At 46.6% G+C, this 24,567-nt stretch overlaps 1 protein-coding gene across 8 annotated transcripts in view; it reads left to right on the top strand.

The window, feature by feature from the left end:
• The window catches only part of ZBTB7C (zinc finger and BTB domain containing 7C), a 370,876-nt gene that overhangs the window by 280,883 nt on the left and 65,426 nt on the right, over positions 1-24,567 (top strand). Inside the window, exon 1 of one of the 8 annotated variants that reach the window (XM_053571879.1) lies at positions 16,354-16,466. The exons of the other annotated variants lie outside the window; for them this stretch is intronic. The gene's annotated coding sequence lies outside the window, so the exon portion shown is untranslated. Of the gene's footprint in view, positions 1-16,353; positions 16,467-24,567 lie in introns of those variants that run through there. 8 annotated transcript variants of the gene reach the window in all.

Below are 24,567 nucleotides of genomic sequence, written 5' to 3'. Positions count from 1 at the left end.
TCAGCCAATCCCACAGGGACCTCCAGAGCTGAAATGGCCCCTTCAGGTTTGTTGCAAGTTGTGCTGAAATGCCCAGGCCTCTGATGCCTCGAGGCATCATTGAATGTGGGCAGGCTCCGGAAGGCATGACTTTGGGCCAGGCAGCTCTCTGCAGCCGAGGCAACCCTGATCGCACTGTCCTGGGCTGAGGGCTGAAAGCTGGAGTCACCATCTGGGTGGTTCATCTATTTTCATTTTTTTTTTTTTTTTTGTAGAGACAGAGTCTCACTGTACCATCCTCAGGTAGAGGGCCATGATGTCACATGGCTCACAGCCACCTCTAACTCTTGGGCTTATGCGATTCTCCTGCCTCCGCCTCCCAAGCAGCTGGGACTACAGGTGCCTGCCACAACACCCGGCTATTTTTTTGTTGCTTGGCCGGGGCTGGGTTTGAACCCGCCACCCTCAACATATGGGGCCAGCGCCCTACTCACTGAGCCACAGGCGAGGGTGGTTCATCTGCGTGCCCTCCACAGCCTGTATGTGGCTCATTTTTCTCATTACTTTGTAATCTTCCTACAGGCAGGAAATATACCCCGTACTGATTTCTCTGTCTCCCTTCAGCCCCTAGCATGGAGCTGAGCACTTGACAGGTGATCACAAGCAATCAGTGGTTCCTGTGGGGGGTGCAGTCATGGTGTCAGGCTTGCCAGCTCTCTGTGCCCAGGAGCAGATCACCCAGCACTCACAGCTGCCAGGAGGGAGAGCCTACAGCCCAGACTGTCCACTTCTCCAGCCCCATAGATCAGGGTGGGAGGGATATTTCCACTGTCCTGTGCAGTGTGGGTTAGTGTGTGTGCAGTATGTGAGCTGCTCCCAGCGCGTCTGTTCATTCACAAGGGTGATGAACACCTACCGTGATGTAGGGGTGCTATAGGGGCCCAGGTGCGGGCAGCTCTTCTTCCTCCTAGGTGGACTGTATGAGCAACTGGATAGGAAGCCTGGAACACCTCATTCTGCCACCAATGTAGGGAAACTTGCCCATGCTTATTTGACCCCTGGTTTCTAGTAGTAGCTGGTTCTCCCCTCCCTCAGAACTCCCCTGATCTCATTCACCCCAACTCTGCCCCTTTACTTTGCTGCCTGTTTTGGATATTTCGTTGGAGCGTGTTGTAACATAAGAGGTCAGCCTCATCCCTGTGATCCCAGCCATGTTGGCCTTCGCTGCAGCCATGTAACACCTTGGGTTTAATGGTGCCACTTGCTTAGAGAGCAAGGAGCTTGCACGTGGGCAGGACAGAATATAACACCAACAGGTATGTGCCTAGGACATAAAGATGAAACTACATCTTCATAGCAAAAGAGAAAAAAATTACTAACCATCACTGCGGCTACATGCAGAATGGTAATATTAACAGCTGACTATCCTCCCAGTTGAATATCGCATATCAGAGACTACACAGCAGCAGGGAACTGGGTGTAGGAAACATTTGTGCTGCCCACAACACTGTGCCTCCACTGGCCTGTGCTGGCATCATTGCCTCTCTGAGGAGATCTCAGTTTCTATGGCCTCTGAGATAGGCTTGGTCACAACAGCATCAAAATCCACACTAGGTGGCTCTAGACTCAGCTGGGCCACCTGTAGGAGCCTGCCCCTCCTCCCTGCACGTGCAGGGAACCCGCGTCAATGCTGCAAGTTACCAGCATCTCACTGGACCCCAGGTGCAGTCAGCTCAGACTTTAATACCGCAGCCTCTACATCTGCAGGTGTCTGCTGCTGCTCTGTGAGAACACCTCCCTGGCCCTCATCCCAAGCCCTTGGGACACCAGAGGCACCCTGTGCCCAGAACAGCACTTACTCTCTCTCCGTAGCCCCTTTGTCATCAGGCTCAGGTGTCCTGCAGTCCTCAACCTCTCTCCTAAGCCCTTATTTCATGGATGCAAACCCACCTCTTGGGCCAGGTAAGGTTCACCCCATTGGTCTTCCAGTCTCTCTCCTGCCTGTCCCGAGCCCTGCAGACCAAGCTCTTTCATTCAATCCAAAAGCCTTCATGCTTTTACTGCCCATTAGTTCCACACACAGCCAAGTCCAGAATCCCATTTGCACTAGGGAGACAGCCTTCTAGAGCCACAATTACTGCAAGTGTGTATGAACGGGAGGCATCTGACCCAGGCTCAGAGCGAGCTGAGATATGGAAACGGGTATTAAACAGAGAGGTTGTAGTATGTGCATCTCATAAATTGCCTTCAATGCTATGGTCTAATAAGTATACTTAAAAAAAAATCAGTATTAAGCCATCACTTAAGCTCAAGAATTTGAGGTTGCTGTGAGCTGTGACGCCACAGTACTCTACTGAGGGTGACATAATAAGACTCTGTCTCAAAAAAAAGAGTGTTAACCTTAAAAAGGAGAAGAGTTGTAAAAGGTTCAAGATACATGACAAGAGCAGCTGGGAAGGCCCCCTGTGCCTAGACTCTGATGGCAGTAGAGGGACATGGGCTAACTGTGGATATATGAGCACATGGTGCCTGAGAGTTGCTTATGCCATGGTTTCGGGTGGTTTCTGGGCCATGGTGTCTTCGAGGGACAGCTGTATGCCAACTAAAGAAGACAGAAGAGCAGTGCTGGTGGGCACGGCCCCGCAGGGAATGCGGGAGCAGATGTGAGAAGGGGCTGCCTTCCTGGAGACCAGGGAGCAATACAGGGGAAAGGGGGGCCATGCCTGCCCAGAGTCCTGGCGGAGATGCCTGAGGTGCCCATTTATTCTCCTGGTGACCCCACAAAGTTCGTCTGCCTACTGCAGCCATGCACCTTCCTTTCTGGCCTGGTGTCCAGGGAAATAAGTGTGAAAATGTACACCTCTCTCCCAGCACCCTCCCGAGGAAGGCCTGGGACTCTGATTGTGTGCATGATGCCAAAGCAGCCCTTCATCTCATCTCCAGCTGCAGCCCCGATGGGTTATGGCAGGGTAGGCTCAGCATAATCCTGCGCTTGTTTGTGCACACCTAGCTGCCAGTTGACAGGTTAGAGTCCCTTTGCTTCCACCTGTCCTTCATCCCCTAGTGCCCAGGCCTCCAACCTATCCTGCTAGCTCTAGTCCCAGCGTTCATCCTGGACCTGACCACTTCTGCAGCACTCTCAGCTCCCACCTAAACTCCTTCCTGTCTCCCCAGTTGGCTCAGAGCCTTATGCTCTGTCCCCCAGAATCATCTTCTAAAACATAAGTAGGATCGATCTGTCATTCTGCTGCTTCAGATTCAATGGTTCCCCATCGTGATTAGATTGAATTCCAAATTCCGCCCTGTGGCTAAGGTCTTGCTACGCCCAGGGTGGTCGGGGGGGGGCGGGGGGGGGCCAGCAGCTTGGACCCCAGCTGGAAGCCTGTTGGAAATGCAGCATATGAGCCCCCACCTCAGATCTACTGAATCTGAGTTCCTGGGTTGTGTGCATGTGGCACCTTGAGGCTTGCCAGCCTAAGGGACCCTCAGCAGCCCGTCCACCCTGCCCCTTTGACCTCTTTTAGGCCAACACACTTCAGTCTCAAAAGGCCTTCTCTGAGACCCCAAGTAAGGAGTACCTCCACCCCAAGTCACCTAACAGAGTTTTATTTTCTTCAGAGGGCTGGCTTATCCCATTATATGATTATGAGATCATTATTTATGTTTGTATGTTATTGTGTGTCTTCCCACTGGAATGTAAGCTTCATGAGGATGGGGCCCAGCCAATGTACTCCCTGCCTATTACAAATCAAACCAACACACATTTACTGGGCACCTTAGATGAGCCCAAGCAAAGTGCCTGCCTGGGGCCACCAGGAGTTTATGGTCAGCTTTGAGGACCCTCCTGTGACACATGAAAATTAATTCAAAATGTAGAAATAAATACAAATGAGAAATACTCCCCAATCCCCCAAGTTCACTCAGTTGGAAAATGAGAAGGAAAGGGAGGTACCCAGTGGTTTCAGGAAAGGAATGTGTGGAACGCAGGTCTTCCATGAACCTGGGGCTGGCTGTAGGAATGAGGACTTGCCCGTGTTGGGCTTGTGGTGATGTTCTGACTCCTTCTCACCTGGTGGAAACGATTCATCAATCTTCAGAGATTAAGAGGATCAGGTGCCTGTATGTCCCATCTCAACCACCTAAATGAAAACAAGGTAATGGGAGAAAAAATACCTTTTAGTATAGAGCTGTAGTTCTTGGGGTGTGTTTCCTGAGCCAGTAGGCATCAATAGCACCTGGGAACTGGTTAGAAATGCAGATTCTCAGCCCCCACCATGAACTTACTGAATCAGAAACTATCGGGGTGGATGCTATGAGCTGTGTTTTAACAAGACATCTAAGTGATTCTGATGCATACTGGAGTTTGGAAGACTGATATGATAGAAGTAAATCATTTTTAGTTGTACAATAATTTATTTTAAAAAATCAAAAAAGTAAATGAAGATGAATGCATCAGTAATTCTACCACTCAGAAATAATTCCAGTTGATGTTAATATTAATAACTCCAATTAATATTTTGATGTATCTTCTTACAACTTTGCAAAAAATATGTATTCTTTGTCTTTACAAAATTGAAATCATTCTGGACACTATTCTGCTTTTATCATTTAGTTTATCTGGAATCATTTGCTCATCATTCATAGAACATCCCATTTCAATGGCTGCATACTATTCACCCTTGCTAATGTACCGTGACACATGTATTTGGGTAGTTCCCTATTTTCCTAATACACACATATAGAATGGACATTCTGGCTGAGAAATTCTGATTATTTTTGTTTTCTTTTTTTTCTTTTTTTTTTTGAGACAGAGTTTTACTCCATCATCTGGGTAGAGTGCTGTGGCATCATAGCTCATAGCAACCGTCTACTCTTGGGCTAAAACCTCAGGTTTTCTATTTTTAGTAGAGACAGGATCTTGCTTTTTTGCTTAGGCTGGTCTTGAACTCATGAGCTCAAGCAATCCACCTGCTTCAGCCTCTCAGAGTGCTAGGATTGTAAGCATGAGCCATCACGCCTGGCCTCTGATTATTTTCTTGGGATAAAATGTAGAAGAGGAAGAACAAGTTGATATTTTAGTTTTTTTAATGAATGTTTTACTATTAAGTTTTAAAACATATGTATGTACTTATAACACATATGGCAAAATAGTTACTATATTAAACTGTTAATCTGTATGAAAAGCTTCCATAGCCTTAAAATTAAAAAAAAAAAGGCCTACATTTCAGTGGTACAAATGGGGGAAAAAGAAAAAGCTCACAAATACAGGACCACGTATGGGAGATGACCAGTTCACATATGAGAAAGGTGAGCTGCATAGTAAAAATACTCAAGTAAAAGCTCCAAGGTAACTTTAAAAAAAAAAAAAAAAACTCATGGATTTCAGGAGGGTTTTAAAAAATTTAGAATAGCCAGGGGCAAAGGAACATTGAGATGGATATTCCCACCCATGTCTTTTGGAAGGAATATAAATTGGTATCACCTTTCTGGAGAGCAGTTTGGTGTGTTTTACCAAGATTCCTTCCACTTGAGTAGCTCATTAGATGCATAAAGTCTCCTCTCCAGAGCAGTGTTCTGTGGGATGGGATGAATGTATGTCTTGTTGAACAGGGGGAAGAGTTGCCTTAACTCAGGGCATGGGGTGGTTCAGGCATTGTCTTAAGTGCTTTGTTTGTTTTAACTTACTAAACCTGCTGAACCATCCAGCAAGGAGTGATTTATTAATCCCATTCTATAGATGAGAAAATGAGACCAGAGAGGTCAAGTAACTTGCCTAAGGAAACATAGCAGGAAAATGGCTGAGCTGAGATTTGAACCCATGAAGCCTTTCTCTAAAACCTGCTGTCCTAACCTTTGTGGAAGGCTACCTCTCCATGCAGGAGAAACTGAGTGAGCTGAAGTGAGTCCTTGTGCCACCCAAGACTGGAGGGGCCTTCCCTTGTGTCAGCTCCGCACTTATTCACTCATTCCGCTCCTTTCCTCTTGTCTGCTGACCTTAGCTATGGACTGTAGTCTGTCCTGCCTCTAAGAAACCATCTTCGTATTGAGGCAGCTGAATTTCTAATTATCATAGGAAAGACACATGGTTATAAAGAATAGAAAACTTGCTTTGTTCACGAGGAGACTGGTATGTTCTGGTATATCCAGTTTGGCTTGAAATATATGTGTGGTTTCTTTTTTTTTTTCTCTCTTTTTTTTTTTTTTTATTAAATCATAGCTGTGTACATCAATATGATCATGGGGCACCATACACTTGTTTCATAGAATATTTGACATATTTTCATCTGATTAGTTGACATAGCCCTCCTGGCATTTTCTTAGTTACTTTGCCAAGACATTTACATTCCACATTTGCCAAGGCTCACATGTACCCATGTAAGATGCACCACAGGTGTGATCCTTTCAATCCTCCTCCCTCTACCTACCTCCCCCCTCCCTCCCCACGCTTTCCCCCTTCCCCCTGTCCTTAGGTTGTAGCTTGGTTATAGCTTTCATGTGAAAGTCCTAGGTTAGTTTCATAGTAGGGGTGAATACATTGGATATTTTTTCTTCCATTCTTGAGACACTTTACTAAGAAAAATATGTTCCAGCTCCTAGCTGTCGGGTCCTTACAGTGGAGCTGGCAGCTGGCTATATTTCACAGTGCTAACCCATTCCTGGGCCACTCATATTGCTGGTATCTTCAAAGAGGTACAAATGAATTCCAATCTCAGGTCATAGCTTTCCCATAAGTATGCTAAGTGCTGTGGGAGACAGGAAGGAGTTAGAAAGTAGCCCCCTGCCCTTGAGGATTGCAGTACCCCTTTGGACAGGGCAGACCTACACATACAACAGGAGGAGAACTAGCTGGCCTGTGGGGTGCAGGCCCTGTGGGGTGCAGGCCCCGTGCTTTCTCCATCCACACTCGAAGCCTCTGGAGAGTTTAACCATGGAAGTCTTGCTGGAGGAGGTGTCCCCTGAACTGGTCCTTGAAGGAGTTCAACAATAATAGATGGGGAATGACAGAAGCAAACACATGGAGGTATCCCCAGAAACTAAGCAGTCTAGATTTGCTGGATTCAGAGTTGTGTGTAGGAGAGAGGCTGGACCCAGCCAGAATTGTGGGTAGAGTCCCTGCAGTGTAGGCTTCCTGTGACAGGCTGAGTCGAGTGGAGTTGTGGTGCGTCTTAGCGCATGACTTATTAAGGGCTTACTGCGTGTTTCTGAGTGAACGAATGGGTAAATGCGGGTGGTAACAGAGGACACATAGGTGTTTGAATGTCATGATTAAGGTGACATTTGGGCAAGACAAGGCATTGCTTAGCCCTATCTGTGTGAAGAGAGTCCTGGGCAGGGTGCTGAAGGACAGAGGAGAGGATGTCTGGGGGCAGAAATGGGAGGCACCAGGACCGCAGGAGAACCTGCTGGGGAGCACAGGCAGAGGGTGTGATAAACCATCAACAAGTGTGTGTTTCTATCTTCATGGCCTGCAAGGATCTCTAGGAAAATGGCCATACCCATCAACTGCCACACGATTTATATTTAACTTAGGCTAGTTTTGAGCCCTGGGCTTCATGATGCATATATAACTCACACATCTCTTGACCGATCTTGACTTAATAAATCACCATGGCCCCAAGGAAAAAGACTTTTTTTCTAGTATGGCAGTCAATGTGTTAAGGCCCTATCCCAACCCTTGTTCAGGGATTATGGGACTCTGATGGACACCATCTTCTGTCAAAGATTTGGGCTGGCTGCTGTCTGAGAGCTGAGTGCCCGGGACCCCTGCCCTGGGTGGGGTACACAAAAGAGGCAGGTACACAGAGGGGGCTGGGACAAGAAGCAGAATGGGCTGAGCATGGTCATGGGCAGCTTGGTTGGGTTAGGAGGGATCAGTTCCCCATAGGAGGTGGGCTGGCACCCTACCCTCTGCAGACAGGAGCAGAAGGAAGCATGGATAAAAGCTGACCTGGCCACCCTGAGGCCAGCAGGCTTGCCAACATCTGCCCCCAGCACCATTCACTTCTCAGTGTGTAACAGCATCGCATGATCGATGCCCACACTGGGCAGACAATGACAGCATTTGGGAGTATAAAGGATGCGTTCTTAGTGTGGACTGGGACTGATGGTGATACACCAGAGGGCCGAGGTCCAGGCCAGGAGAGGGGAGGAGTCCTTCCAAGCAGGGACACTCTGAGGCTGTGGCAAGTGGCAGGAATACAAGGAGCCAGGGGCACGGAGTGGGTGGGCAGGCAGGCCAAGCTAGCAGGAAGACAGCCAGCACCTGGCAGGCCCCAGTGCCATCAGCTTAGAGACTGGAAGTGTGATGGGGACAGAAGTCAGCAGAGACTTCCCTAAGGACAAAGAGAGAAGGTGGCCTCAAGATGTATGTGGACGCATTTGTTACGAATGTGAAGGACAGCTCTCTGAAAAACCACAGTGGGTTCTGGGTAGAGGCTGCTGATCAATATTGACATATTCATTTATTCATTGAACAAACATGTACGGAGTCGACTATGTACCAGGCACTGTTCTAGTCATTGGAGTCCAAAGATAAAGTTGACTCTTCTGGTGCCTTCAAGGGCTTTCCGTGTAGCAGGAGAAGCAGCATGAGACATGCTCACAGCGCATCTGAACTTTTTTTTTTTTTTTTTTTTTAATTTTTTTATTAAATCATAAGTGTATACAATGATATGATTATGGGGCATCATACACTCACTTCATAAACCATTTGACACATTTTTATCCCAGTAGCGCATCTGAACTTGATCTGCACCTTCAGCATGGTGGGGAGTCTCCCCCTGGTCTGAACATGTGACACCAAGAAGCAGCATTTGGGCTGCTATCTTGAGGGGGAAATAGGGGAATGGATTGACTTTTTGTTTTTACATTTTTCTCTTTTTTACAATGTAGCATTTGATGTATGCAAAAGAACATAATACATACAGGTGTGAGGAATAATAGACTAAACCCCTGCGAACCCATCTCTGTTTATGAAACAGAACCAAAAGTGCTAAATAGTGACTGAAAGTACTTAAAGCTCCTGGGCTTCCATGGCACCCTGCTCCCCTTCTCCCCAAAATAATCACCATCCCAAATTATATATGTATATCATTCTGCTTTTTACAACTTACAGAAGACTCCTAGAACATTTTGTGGTTCCACTCTGGTCAACATAGCAGGACCCCATCTCTATAAAAACCAAGATTAAAAAACTTAGCTAGGTATGTTGGTGTGCACCTGTAGTCCCAGCTACTCAGGAGTCTGAGGTAGGAGGATCACTTGAGTTTTGCATTGTAAGTTCTGATCACACCACTGCACTATAGCCTGGAGGACAGAGTGAGACCACTTCTCTTAAAAGAAAAGTTTTGTAGTTTCTCAAAAAGTAAAGCCTAGAATTATTACATGACCCAGCAGTTCTATTCCTAGGTATATACCCCAAAGAATTGAAAACAGGGACTTATATGTGAATCTTCATTGCAGCATTATTTTCAATAGCCAGAAGATAGAATCAACTGAAGCGGGTATGTGTGTAATTCACCCACAGAAAGAATGATGTTTCGTTACGTGCTTAACATAGATGAACTTTGAAAACATGCTAGAGGAAAGAAGCCAGTCAAAAAGGACAAATAGGATTCTCCTTATATGAAACATCTAGAAGAGTCCAAATTCATAAAGACAGAAAGTTAGTTAGAGCTCTCCAAGGGCTGGAAGGAGGGGAAATGGGGAATTATCGCTTAACAGATACAGAGCTTCTGTTTGGGCTGATGAGAAAGTTTGGAAATAGTAGTAATGACTGTACAACATTGTAGACTTAATTAATACACTGAACTGTATATTTAAAAATAGTTAAAATGGCACATAAAATGTATTGATAGTTTTGCCAATACCTGGCAAACTATCAATACATTTTATGGAACTTTACACAAATGAACTTAAACCGCGTGTAGTGTTCTACAACTTGCTTTTCTCAGTTAGTTTCTCCCAGGTTGGCGCAGCTGGCTGTAGTTCACTGAATAATATTCCATAGTCAGAATATGTAGGTCACTATGAAAGGTGGGAGACACACAAAGCAAAAAACGTAAAATCTGCCTGGGTGGAAACAAACGAAGCCCTCCCAGCAACACTGATAGGCCAAGCAAGTTGAAACTCACACAGTTGAATTAAGGACACTGCTGACAATGTCCCTTGGAAGTGAAATATTGCACCATAATACAGTTTCTCTCAAAACTTTTGTAGTAACCCACATATACCACAACTTATTTCTCCATTATTTGGAGATGTTTCCAAGATTTTCTGCTTTTCAAACAATGTTTCTGAGAACATTCTTTTATGGGTCTCCTGGAGCACTTATCCAGGAGTTTCTCTGCTGTATGTCTAGGAGAGGGACTACCGAGCCAGAGGGTGTGTATGGACTCAATTTCATAAAATAATGCCAAATTGTTTTTCCAAGGGGTTGTACCCATTTTCACCCCCCACCAGCCAGCCATCAGTTCCTCACTCACTACTGGTAGATTTTTTTCTTGTGTTCCATGCCTATTCTGTACTTTCTGGCATCTGAAAATTTAGTCCACAGCCACTATTATTATGACCACTGTCAAGGACAGCAGTGCTGCCTCTGCCTCTCTAGGTGATCCTAGGATCTCAAAGGTGAAAAGGGTCTTTCATGGGACACCATCACCCTCATATTACAGACAAGCACAGAGAGAGCCAGAGCCAAGGGGGACTGGGCCGAGATCTCTCTGTGGGTCCCAGGCCCTTGGTCCACACATGTTTTCATAGCCACTGTGTGCACAGATGGCAGCCTGCTTTCTGGAGAGCCCCTGCAGGAAGCAAGCGGGGCTGTCATTGCTAATATAGCTGGGACTGAACTGGCTCTACCAGAGACAGAATCTGGGGATGAGTTTGAGTTCATTGTGTGCATGCATTTCATCCTAAGACCTTGAAAGAAATGTTAGACCTATGGCTTTTCTTGGTTTTCCCCTTGACATTGAGCCAAATGAAAATGGCTACCACACCTTAGGCCAGTAGGTAGCCTCCAAAGTGGGCAAGTGGCCTCGGCTAGCTGGGGCACCTCCTTTCCCCTTCCCTCTTGCCAGCCCTTTGGATAGAGTGAGACCCAGGGAGAAAGGCTCCATCCCAAGCTTGTGCATAGGCCAGTTCAGTTCCAGTTGTTGTTTTGGGGGTTTTTTTGTTTGTTTGTTTTGAGCTTGTGTAGCCTATCTGTTCCCTAGCCTCTCCAGTAACTAACCTCCTGTTCTCTAGCCTCCCCAGTAACTAACCTCCCTAGGACTGGGGGATTTTCAGTTTTTCAGGTTCATCCACAACCCTAAGTGGAAAAGCAGATCAAAGAGCATTATCTCCATTTAGCAGATAATGTGACTGAGGCTTAGAGGAGACTAGTGCGGCTAGCAGGTCCAGAGGCTTCTCCCTTTGCCATGCTGCTGTCCACAACAAAATGCCCATTCATCAGACACCAGGTAGGACATCCTCAAGGAGACCTGAAGATGTATCACCTACCAACTTACTGGTTTGGTGTGGGCAAATTTCCTATGTTGGGCCATCAAAGTCAGGCCCTCCATACACAGGAGCCTGGTGCTGTCTACATGCCTTCAACCTAAAGCGCTGAATTCACTTCACCTGTGAAGCATTTGCGAGACCACACAGTTATTAAATTTAAACTCTTTACCATGGAAATATTCATTTTATAAAGAAAATATTAAGGCAAGAAGAAGAAGAGGTCATCCCACTACTTAGAAACGCCGCCCTTCATCCTTTGTCAGGTATTCTCAGTCTTTTCTCCACTTGTTCTCTAGGTGTATACAAACACACGACAGATACACTGTGCAAATACTTGGTAAATCTTTTTTCTCAGCCATCTATAATTACCTTCTTTTCCTAGAAAGAGCACACATAACCTTTTTTGAAATTATAGAAGTAATACATATCCATTGTAAGGGGGAGGAAGGAAAGGAGGGTAAGGAAGGAGGAAGGGATAAACAAAAGAATATTGAACTACTATAATTTTCCCACTGAGCATTAGGACAATAAATATATTACTTCAGGTATTTTTAGATGGACAGTATTTTATTAAATTGAGATGATTTTGTACATACTGTACAGGTCACAACATAACATATTTCCATGTCAGCAAAATACTTATTCATATTATTTTAATGGCCACAAATTATTTCATTCTATCCATGTACAATCTCATACTTTATTTAACCAATATCCTTTTTGTTGGACATTTAATGGTTTTTTTTCCTAGTATGACAATACCAAAATTAATATTATGTAGCAAAACCATCGCTCCTAGTTAACTATTAGGATAAACAATGAGAAGTAGAAATGCTGGCTGAAAGAGAATGTACATTGTAATTTCAGGGTCCAAAATTGCTAACTTGCCAACCAAAACCTGTGCTTTTATTCTTTTTCTTTTTTTTCTGACTGGCTGTGCCTGAGTGTGATATACATGGCTATATAAACGCATATAGATATGTAGATATTTTGATTTCTGTTTTGACAACATTGGTCTCCGATTATGAGCATAGGTACCCACCCACAAGGCTTGACTAAGCCGCCTCTGAGGCCACCTCATCCCATCTGTCCCAGCCAAGGTGATAGAGCACACTCTCACCTCCCCTCCTGCCAACCCTCCCCAGGGATCCCGTCCTCTCTTTTCTGCCTTCCTCCTCTGGACAGCTGGGACAAGATCAGAGCAGACTAGGGAGTAGCTCACCTTGGGTTACTTCATATTGAGAAAAGGGGGGAAAGTTTCATATCTTGACTTTTTAATTTTGAAATTCATTGTTCATTTCACAGATATTACATGAATTCATACCACTCCTTGGAAAAAATTAAAGTGTGAGAACTAAGTCTCTGCTGACATTTTCCCTAATCCAAACATACCGTTTTATATGCATGTGGAACTATTGTAATTTGTTGAATTTGGGCTTGTTTTTAATTCCAACTCAGATCAACAATCCTTGCTTGAGCTCCTATTCTAGGGTCTGTGATAGGTGCTAAGAACACAGGCACTAATCAGACACAGTCTTGGCCTTGGAGGTAGGGGTGAGGATGGTGGAGACAGACCAAGAAATCCACAATTAGTTCCCAGTGGAAAGGGGTGGGGAAGAGAGAGGAATTTTCTCACATCTCCATACCCAGTAAGCCAGCAGCTGTCAGAATGTGTCCAGCACCTGAAGGCTGGTTTGCTCCCCAGACAGTTAAGGCTCTCCTTGTCATGGCTGTAATTGTTAGCAAGTCATTAGATGCAACCAAAATCGAACTTTCCCATAACTAGCCATTGATTGTGGTTCTGTCCACTGGAGCAAAGGAAAAAGCCAAATTTCTCTTCTACCTGACAGCCGCTTCAAGTTGCAAACAGTTACACTGTTCCTCGCCCCTGGGACATGGTTCCTCACCCTGGGCCCTTGCTTATATCCTTTCAGGACAGAGCCAGCTGGGACAATCTGGTCTCAGTGGCCAGGCCGGTGACTACATTTGCTCTCGGGTCTGGACAAAAGGAATGGCTGCTTGGCTAGATGTAGCAATTCTCCCCACTGCCCTGGAGAAGAAAAGACATTCAGACTCTCATATTCTAGGAAGGCCAAATGGAGTTAAATCTCAGGGGTTCTGACGGGAAAAGGAGTGATTAAGAATCGTAATTAATAATTTGACGCAGACAGTGAGCCTGACAGCAAGAGGCCGCCTCGCACAATTGTTTCATGGTTTTTGCTTATTATCAGCCTCGTAGCTTAAGCCTTCCTCTAGATGCACTAATTAGGTAATTAGCTCCCTGAAGATCGTGCCTCTTAAGAACACAGTGCATGCTGGATGAGAGGTGCCCCAGAAGGAGAGGCTTCTAGAACTTGGTTCTTTGAACCAGGTAAGGGGGCAGGGGCGGGCCAGCGTGTGGACAGCAAATATAGATGTGGTCTAGGCAGTCACAAAGACATCTCTAACAAGAATGTGCCACCCTCTGGCAGGTGTGGCATAGGCCTGGGACAGGGCCCAAATACGCAAAGTGACTGCTGTCTATCTGTGAGAAGACACTACTATGGCCATGGATGATTATGATGCTAATAATGATCATAAATTCAGTAAAGCAACATATAAAATAGAAGAGGTCACTATGCTAAAATGACGGATGCAAGGTCTCTACCTCCCCCTTCCTGCCCTTGGGCCTGCAGTTAAGTATCTTCACTTCTCTGTGCCTAAGTCTCCTTGTCTGTGAAATCGGGCCACCCTGCCAGCCTGCAGTTCCGTTCGGGCTGAGTGGTATGTGCCACTCAGCATGATGGGTCTTTTCTGGGGACCAGCCCTGCTGCTAAACGGGCCCGTGGAGTGTTCAGAGTGAGAAATGCTTGCAGAAAGGGTGGCTATGTGGTGGGAGCAGCACATCTGTACATGAAGGCTCTCTTTTTCTTTTTTGAAAATACAGCATTTTTCCTTTTAAATAAATACCTTTTGTTTTATGACAGCATGTAAGAGGGCGCGTGCTTATTATGAAGCATGGAGGAAACGTGCCCGTGCAGCCTCCCCTCCCTCATGCAGGCCCAGCTTCTCGGATCCCCCCACCGTCTGTCCATGGCGTGCGTGTGCGTGTCGTTGCAGCACATTCATGATCATGCTGTTCACAAATTTTAGAACCTGCTTTTTCACTTATCTGCGTGAGCATTTTCAAATTATAAACTGTTCACGAGTGCTATTTTTTAAGGGCTGAAATAATCTCTAGATCTTTCCAGTTTGAGAAAGGGAAGGGGCTTAGGGAGGCACGAGCTCCAAGTGTTCAAAATTGGAAACCAGAAGGTAAGGGCAGGGCCCTGGGTGGGGGCCTTCCGCTCTGGGGCTGTGGTGCTTGGGTTCCCTCCTCCTTGCCCTCTCCCCTGGGCTGCCCCAAGGCTGTTGCTGGGGACCATGATTCCTCACCCTCACCTTCTCTGAGAGCCATGTGGTCTTTCTCTCTTTTCTCTTCCTCCTCAATAGTCTCCTCCTCCAGGAAGTCTCCAGACTCCAGCATCCCATAAAACACATCTCCTGTGGGGACTTTGTCCATAGCTGTCACTCCCTGCCCCTCCCAAGTCTTGCCCTCTCCCCACTTCTTTATACAGAGTTCAGGGGCATTTAACAACCCTGATGATGCAAGAGCAAGGTCACAATCTCACAGTTACTGAGAATAGAAAAGGTGGGACAAGGCATAGAACAGGACAGAAGACGTGGGGTGCATAAGCCCCAGACCCTGGGAGGCCCTCCCCATAGTCAGAGCCAGGCCACAGTGCCATTTAGACCATATGGTAAGGGCTCAATAAATACAGCTAGAAAAACACAGAGCCTCAGTTTCCCCAGGTGTCTGCCTCAGGAACACGGTCTCCTTCTGCCCGCTGCTGCCCCGCCTGCCTTGCTGTCCTCACCCTGTTCATGGAGGCTGCCCCTGGTTCATAGCACAGGGATGAGAGGTCTGGCCCAGCTATCACAGACTTGCTGTTGGCATCTGAGCCTTAGTCTTCTCAACTATAAAGAAGGTTATTAGAATAGATGAACCTTGTGGCTGATCCTGCTGTCTTTCCCCGAATCTCCCTCTCCAGGTTCTCAGGCTGGGGGACACATTCCCCCTCTGCCTGTGTCTCTCCTCTGACTTGGTGTCACTGCCTAGTGAGGCGAGCCTCCTTGCACTGCAAGGCTCCTCCCTTTACTTCCACTTTCCTACTTTAGCTTCCCCTGTCTGGGAAAACTCCAGACCACCGGCTTGCAGTCCCCCTATTGGCCTCCTGCTGCTATTCTAGATAGGTCTCCAGTAAGGATACCCAGCCATACCCCTACAGGTAGAAAGGGCCTGGGCTCTCCAGCCACACACCTGTGACCATGAGCAAATAACTGCACTCTCCCAGCCTCAGAAGCCATGCAAAGGAATTACTCTCTAATGGTAGAATTTCACATGCTCTGACAAATATTCTAGGGGGAGATTTTATCTTCCTGAGGGGAGGAAGAAGTGTTAATTGGCTGGGCATGAAATCAAACCCTGGAAACCTCTGACTCCTTTTAGGGGAAGAGAGGATAGGAGCTAAGGAAACCAGCTCTACTGGCTGCTAGACAGCACTTAGACAGAGCTGACTCCAGGTAACTTGCTCTTTACTTCCCTCAGCACCTCTACACTTATCCCAGGTCCCATCTCAGCACCTGAGCCTGAGCTCCAGGGACAACCCCAGATTGTTCTTATTTGCAAATGACACCACCCACCCCACCCCATCCCTGGGGTGTGGTAGGGACAAAGTCCCCGTCTGTTCCTATGTGGGTGTGTCACTTGTCACCTGAAAGCACCTGAGTGGCCACAAAGAGACCAGCCTTGCCCTTCCCATGGCAGGATTCTCCCCACCCAGCGCCCAGGCCACCTCGGGCTTCCACTCAAGCCTCCTCATCTCTACTTATCTCCAGAAACTCCCTCTCCCTCCAGGAGGTGTTGGTGACCTCCAACCCACTGTGTGGACTTCTTCTGGCCTTGCTGTGTCAGTGCCTGAGATTTTCAGGCCCCATCCCTCTCTGTTCCTCCCCTGCTTCTCCCCTCCCCCTCTATGGCCCTTCTCCCACTCTGCTCCTCTCCTGGGCCCTTCTTTCTCAGCCCTCCTCCACTGCTTTCCATCTTCCTCCCATCCCTCCTCTCCTCTCCTTCTCTTCCCCTCAGCCTTCTTCCTTCCCACCCTCCTCTCCCTGCCCCTCTCCACCCAACCTCCTCTTCCCCCTCCCCCTTCCCTCTCAACCTTCCTCCCTCCCAACCTCCTCTTCCCCCTCCCCCTTCCCTCTCAACCTTCCTCCCTCCCAACCTCCTCTTCCCCCCTTCCCCTTCCCTCTCAACCTTACCCTCTCCCAACCTCCCCTCCTCCCTCCTTCCCCTTCCCTCTCAACCTTACCCTCTCCCAACCTCCTCTTCCCCCCTCCCCCTTCCCTCTCAACCTTACCCTCTCCCAACCTCCCCTCCTCCCTCCTTCCCCCTCAGCCTTCTTCCTCCCAACCTCCCCTCCTTCTCTCCCTCCCTTCTCCCTCAGCCCTCTTTCCTCCCTCCCTTCCCATCTCTCAGGACCCCTCCACCCTGCTTCTCCCCAGTGCTACTCCCCACATTCTTCACCTCCCCTGCCTCCTCCCCTCTGTCTCCTATCCCTGGGTAAACTTTGCATCCTGATTTAAACCTCCATTCATTTCCTGGTTCACCTGAGGCTCGGATTTCTATTATGTCACCTTCATTCTCACAACCAGATAATTCTGGGCAGTCTGAGGCTTGCTGGGCCCGTTCCTTAAGTTCCTGTAGTTCGGAGATTGGAGTCCATAATGGTCCCAGTCCTACCCCATCCTCGCATCCTGCTTCAGGCCCCCTTCCCTGGTTCTTGCTATTCCAACCAGGTGCATCTATGGATTGAGTCCATAGTTGGCCCGGGGGATATGTTTTTAGTTGCTTTATTGAGATATAATTAATGTGCAATAAACCTCCCATATTTAAAGTGTAGTTTGATAGGTTTCGATACCTGCAGACACCCATGAAACCATCACCATGGATAAATAGTAAACAAATCCAGTGCCCCCAAGTAACCTCCTGCCCCTCCTCAACACTCCTCCCCCAACCTGGAGAATAGTTTTAAACACATTTCTCTTTCAGAGTTTCTCATTTCTTGCTTGTACCATCTTCCTTTCACCCCTTTTCTTATTACTGGGGACATCTCTTCCAGCTGCCTGGCCAGCCTGTGCACATGTCTGGGGTTCTTTGGGTTAACGTTACCCTCTTCTTCTTTCTCTCCACCTTTGGAAATGCAGGGGCCCCTGGGAGGAGGCACATATTAAGTCTGTGCCAGCTGGGGATGAAGGCGCTTGTCAGGGACTTTCTGAAGTGAAGGTGCTGGAGGAGAAGCAGATAGGTGCTGAAGGTTGGGAAATGCTAGGAGGGAGGAACTGGAGCTGGAATAACTCAGCCCCTCCCTGTGTGGGGAGCCACCAAGGTTGCCTACCTCTGCTCTCTACCTGCCTGGCTTTAACACATCTACATTGCCATTCAATGAAATGTGTCTCATTTTTCCATAGCCTGGCTCAGGTCACAGGATGTGTTAGCAGGATTTTTAGTAGTAGTGGTAGTGTTTGGTTCTAAAACAGGAGACATAGGAAGATTAGTCCAATGGAATGCTTAATTTGGTGCACCTTTTAAATCAGCATTTATAGTTGTACAGTAAGACGCAAGATGTCAGGCAATGGTGTGCTGAAGCCAGCTCATACCAATCTGTGAGTGTGAGAATGGGTTGTTAAATTATAGGACCTTTGTGAACCAGTTGTTCAACACAGCCATCCCTGAAATCGGCTGTCGTGGGAGTATTTGCACTGTGAAAATTAGCACATTCTGCACACCAGGGCTTTTCTGTCCCCTGATTGGTTTTTTTTTTTTTTTGGAGAGCTGGTTTTTAGGTTTCTACCAGCATGCCACTGATTAGGGCTAGAAGAAACCTCCAAGATCACCAAGAGAAGTGATATGCCCTCCACTCCCTGAAGCAACACTCACTCCAGGGATGTTTGGAAAATGTGTTCTATAGAAGTGGTCCCCAAACTTTTTGGCGCCAGGGACCGGTTTCATGGAAGACAATTTTTTCATGGAAGAGGGGGAATGGGATAAGAGGCAGAGCTCAGGTGGTGATGTGAGTAATGGGGAGCAGCTGTAAATACCATGAAGTCTCGCTAACTTACCTACTGTTCACCCCCTGCTCTGGAACCCAGGACCCTAACAGGCATGCACCAATACTGGTCCATCACCCAGTGGGTGGGGACTGCAGTCCAATAAAGGCATTTCTGGAGTTGTCCCACCACTGAGGGTACACTCTGGTATCTGTCAGACAAAGGCCACAGATGCTAAATGTTCTGCAAGGCCCAGCATGGTCCTTTGTGCCCCAAAGTAATTGCCTCTAAGGTGCAATGGTGTCTATGCTAAGAAGCCTTGAGATCCTTTGCCAGTTCTAGTTTTGTAAATGAACTTGGCAGAGTCTGATTCAATTCAGTCAAAGGCCATTGGGCACAAAGCTGAATGACACTTAGCTCTGCCTTCCCATGGGCATTTAGAGTTGTATGGTAAGACACAAAATGTTTGAAGGTCTACAGTAGGCCTGGGAACCAAGGTTGCACATATTCTAAGTCCTATTCCTGACTCTTCCCACGTCAGCAGAACAGGGACCCAAAAGGGAAGGCTTAACTTCTGGGGAGAAGACAGAAGTGAAGGGGCTGGGAGCATGCAGCCTTAGCAAACACAGCTTATCCCCATGGGTGTGAGCTGTCCTGTTGAAACACATCTCCTACAGAAGAACCATAGAGATGTGGCTCAGTGTGTTTCCAGCCCAACAGTAAACACTGTGGGAGTTTGCCTTTAGCAGAGGTCAGTGCTGAATTATCCTGAAACAGCTGGGTGTGGGCTCTTCTTATGTAAGATCCACACCCAGCCTTCTGGTGCTTGAGGGCTCACCTTCCCAGGGCCTGGGAGGCACTGCAGGTGTGTCCTGGCATTGAACAGCTCACCCACATCCCTCTGGGCCAAATCCCTGTTCTTTGTACCTCTTCATGTCTTGCTTAGGCAATGGGCTACCCAGGGAAACCCGTAGTTTTCTGCTTGATAGAAGCATCTGGCTTGGGAGAGCATTTCAGTACCAAAGTCGCTTGCTTCTCTTACATCCTCATAGCAAATAAAGCGGAGAACTGTTACAACTAACAATTACCAAATTCCTTCTATATGCCTTGTACATGCCAGATACTATCTGGAATGTGCATATATGTGTATATATAGGATGGACATAAAGTTGGGTGCAATTTAAAATAGTTTAACATAGTAAATTGCACACGAACTTTATGGACACCCTGTATGTTATTTATTAAGATGGAATTCACATGTCATGGAATCCACTCATTAAAAGTGTGTAACTCAAAATTTTTAGTATATTCACAGAGTTGTGCAACCATCACCAGGCATTTCGGAACACATTCATCACCTTCAAAAAGAAACCCCTTGTCCATTACTTACTCCCTATTTATTTTCGCCTGACCTGCCTGCCCCCAGCAACCATTAATCTACTTTCTGTCTCTATAGATTGGCCTATTCTGGATATTTCATAAAAATAGAATCATATGACATGTGGTCCTCAGTGACTGGCTTCTTTGACTTAGCATAGTGGTTTCAGGGTTCCTCCCTGCAGCATGTAACAGTATTTCATTCATTTTTCATTGCCAAATAATATTCCCTTGTATGGATCTACCACATTTTGTTTATCCATTTATTCATTGATGGCCATTTGAGCTATTTCCACTTTGGGGTTCCTATGACTAATGCTGCTAAGAACATGCATGTGTAGGTTTTTATGTAGATGTATGTTTTCATTTCTCTTGCACTCTTGCATGGACACCTAGGAGTGAATTGCTTGATAACTCTATGTTACATATATTTTTATCAATTTTCCCAGCTTGTCAAAGGCACTATCACTTTCCCTGTTTTACAGATAAAGGAAGCAAGAATCTGAAAGGTAAAGAAAGTGCCCAAGACCACAGAGCAGGGGAGTCTTTCAGGCTGGGTTCAAACTTGTATTGTGTGACTCCCTCCTAGACCGTCACTTTTGTGCCACTCTAGGTCAGAATTGTGTGTGTGTGGGGGGGGGGGGTGGTGGGGGGGGGCAATATTAACTTACCCTTATCCTTCTCTCATCTCAGTAATCCATGATTCTTTCATCTTTGCCAGAATCCGTGCTTGCTGATGCTGTCTTGGCTGTTTTCCTCTGAATCTTTGTCTTCTGACTTTTCATTTCTCTTTCTGGGGATGTACTTTTCTGACCTTCATGTGTCTTAGACTAGTCTGTGACCCACTAGGACTTGGTTGCTTTCTTCTGCTGTGTATATATGCATCCAGGTCTTCCCTGTCTTTATTTGACTTTCCTGCCTCTCTTCTTTCTAAATTTAATCAGTTGAATTGGATTCTGATAACATTTCAAACCAAACAATGGTGCTGTGAATCCTGGCACCCTTTTTGCAAGCCTGGCTCCCCTTCTCCACGTGCCCCCTCTTTATTTTTTGGCAAATCTAAAGTGGGTGGTTGACTGTATCTGTGTGATAGAGAAATGCAATGTATCCCTGGGTCCCCGAGCTTTTTCCCTTCCTGCTTTTATCTTCCACCAGCCATCACTTTGGTTGAATGCAAAACCCTTTCTACTTAGGACAACCTCACCCTGTCTCTTGGTTTTGATAACCATTCTCTGTTTTGTCCTGGTAAAATAGTTACCATAGGTTACTCTTTTATATTTGAGCAAGCCCTGTATACTTTCTTTAAGAAGGCTAGGTTGGGGCGGCGCCTGTGGCTCAGTGCGTAGGGCGCCAGCCCCATATGCCGAGGGTGGCGGGTTCAAACCCAGCCCCGGCCAAACTGCAACCAAAAAATAGCCGGGCATTGTGGCGGGCGCCTGTAGTCCCAGCTGCTCGGGAGGCTGAGGCAAGAGAATCGCTTAAGCCCAAGAGTTAAGAGGTTGCTGTGAGCCGTGTGACGCCATGGCACTCTGCCCGAGGGCGGTACAGTGAGACTCTGTCTCTACAAAAAAAAAAAATAAATAAAAGAAGGCTAGGTTGATTCTTTCCGCTAGTATTTATTAAGCATCTCCCAAGCTAGAGTGGTCTCACCTTTACTGTTAGTTCACAGCATTTCGGTGATGAGCTGTGATGTGGTTACAGTTCCCTGTTGCTCGCCTCCTATTGACAGGAGGATCCTCAGTGCTTCCATGTCAGAAGTTGTCAGTGGAAGACAAGCTTTTGGTTTTTAGAAGCTGTTTTTTTAAGCCTTTTTCTTTTTTTAAGACTAACCTCTTGATTTTTTTCTTTCTGTTTTCAAAATAAAGACCACATATTGGCATGATTACCAATTGGAGGATTGCCTAGTGTTAGACCCATGCCCCAAACAGGCGGCGTGGTTACCTGGGACATCTGTGGCCAGGGGTGTCAGTCACACAGAAGGAGGGAACTGGCTACCCTGGTTTGATGGGGACTTGCCAGGCCATCTAGGTCTCAGTCGAATTTAGGAGTAACCATATAGGACTCAAATATCTGCTGAGCTCTTACCTCCAATGCACCCCATTCTAGGTGGCAGCATTTACAAGCTCCATGACTTCAAACAAGTTACTTAACCTGCTTTTGCCTCAGTTTCCTTACCTGTTAACTGGGCATATGGTGTTATATACATGATGGGGTTGTGGTGAGTGTTAAATGAATTTAAGTATATATAAACTGCTTAGAATAGCAGCTGGCAGAGGTTAAGTGCTTGATAACAGTGGCTTGGAAAATCAAAGCCCAACTGTGCAGGGGCATGTCCCAGTTAAGATAAGCTCTAAAAACAAGAATGCAATTTGATTTTGTAATTTTTAAAATATCAATTATATATTGAAGTAATAACATTTTAGATGTATTGGTTTAAATAATATATGTTGTTAAGATTTGATTTTGCCCATTTATTTTTGCTATTTAAATGTGGCTACTAAAATATATACAACTACGCCTGGGTCCACATGGGGTTTCTTTTGGATGGTGCTGCGTCTGGATCAATAATAAAGGCAAACGCTGATTGTCCAAATCTTGAGCATTCAGCCTGAGAATGTCAAGGGTAGAATCAGGTGCCACCCAGACAGCTCTCAGAAGGCTTATTGTAGGGGCCAAAGGAAGGAGGAAGAGTTGAGTTCAGATGAAGGGGAGGGTTGAGAGAGGCCAGGGACAAGGCAGAGCCTGTGGGCTGGCTCCTTCCCCAGACAGCAAGGAGGAGTCTAAGTGGCCCAGGGACAAGGACAAGCACCACGGTGTGAGGACAGATTAGAAAGCTCAGCAGTGATGCACAGGAGGCCAGAACACCCTACAACCTGCCTTCCCCCTGTCCCTAGCTAGGACACAATTCCAATTCCCCACTGCCCCTCCAGGCCGAGTCCTCCTCCTTCTTAGGTTCCCAGGCTCATCTGCACCCCCTTCCAGGGCTCCAGCTTGATTTGCGACCTTGTTTTTCCAAAGGCAAGCCTGCCTCCCCTCCCCCATTCCCCAGGGGGTTGCTTCAGCCTCCATTACCAAACCCTGTGACAAGAAATGCGGCCCCCTTATTAAAATAATGTAATGTCTAACTAAAATAGAAACCCCAGATAACAGTTTTTGATGTTTTAATGACTGGGCTCATTAGACAGACTTCCCACTTAAAGTGTCTGTCTAGCAATTAAGGCTAAAAAAATCATAAATGATGACCACACCTTTTGTGGCTTAATGGTTACTCTGAAGGCTGGTCTTATTATCTCGGCGATACAGTCTGTGATAAAAAAGAATTTAAGATACTCTCCCAAGATTTATTTCCCCATTAGCAAGCTGGAGGAGGAAGGTTAAGAGTACTCTTAAGGTCAGAACTGGAAAGGGAGCGGGTGAATAATAAGATGCCTAGAATTTTCCTCCAGCGGAACCAGCCTCCTCCTCACCCCGTGGGGAGGTCCTGCTCACCAAGGGGCTTAACTTTTGCCTGTCACAGGGAAGTCTGTGAATCGTTACTCCAAGTGACCTCAAGCAGTTTATTTAGTTAATTGTCAAGCGCTTGGGCTGAACTGTAGAATCACCTACCTTCGTGTAAATTATTTCCAATTCTAATCTGCTGACGATGGAGGAAAAGTAGAAAAAGAAGCACTTGATGAGAAAAACCTGGGAGAAAGCATCCAGCTCCTGCAGACTAGACATGCAGTATGAGGGCTGAGGATGGAAAAGAAAGAAGGGAAGCACAAGGGAACCCTTGGCTATCGTGGAAGAAAGGGGCATGTGGGCGCCCCATTCCAGGAGTGGCCCTGGGCTCGGGCTGCTGGGGAGGTCACCTGTCAAGGCTGCAGCTCAGCAGGTTAAAAAAGACACAAATAATTTTAAAGTGAATTGTCTTCAGAAATACAGCTGGAGGAGGCACTGTTAGCCTTTTATTAGGTTTGTCTTAAGTGATGAATGGTATTTGGTATAAAGCCATAAACGGAGACTTTGTACCTGTCCTGGTGGGTGGGGAAAGGCTATCAGCTGCCCCAGGAGGGGCGGGGATAACCAGCCTTGTCGTCCATTGTCTGAGGGGCTAATGTGGAAGCAGCAAGCAGTGAGGGCTGTCTTATCCCCACTTTCCTGCAGGTTCATTGTCAGGAGTCACACTTGCTTTTTGGCTTTATTATTATTATTATTATTAAATCATAGCTGTGTACATTAATGCGATCATGGGGCACCATACACTGGTTTTATAGACCATTTGACACATTTTCATCACACTGGTTAACATAGCCTTCCTGGCATTTTCTTAGTTATTGTGTTAAGACATTTATATTCTACATTTACTAAGTTTCACATGTACCCTTGTAAAATGCACTTGCCCAGTCCTCACCTGAATCTGTAGTCTCTCCCAACCCTGGCAGAGCAGGCAGGCCTGGGGGCTTTAAAGGTGTGCGTGCTGGGTGGTTGCAAAGTTTAATCTAAAGCCAGAGTGAGAGTGGAAGCCCACACTAGCTACAGACGAAATTTCCTCTGGCTTCATCCAGCACTGAGAGATTGGGGAAGCCCCCAGAATCAGTGGTA

This window comes from Nycticebus coucang, chromosome 19, assembly GCF_027406575.1.
Source record: "Nycticebus coucang isolate mNycCou1 chromosome 19, mNycCou1.pri, whole genome shotgun sequence".
Lineage (NCBI taxonomy): Eukaryota > Metazoa > Chordata > Mammalia > Primates > Lorisidae > Nycticebus > Nycticebus coucang.
The sequence above is the reverse complement of the archived record's forward strand: the minus strand, read 5'-3'. Positions and strand labels throughout refer to the sequence as shown.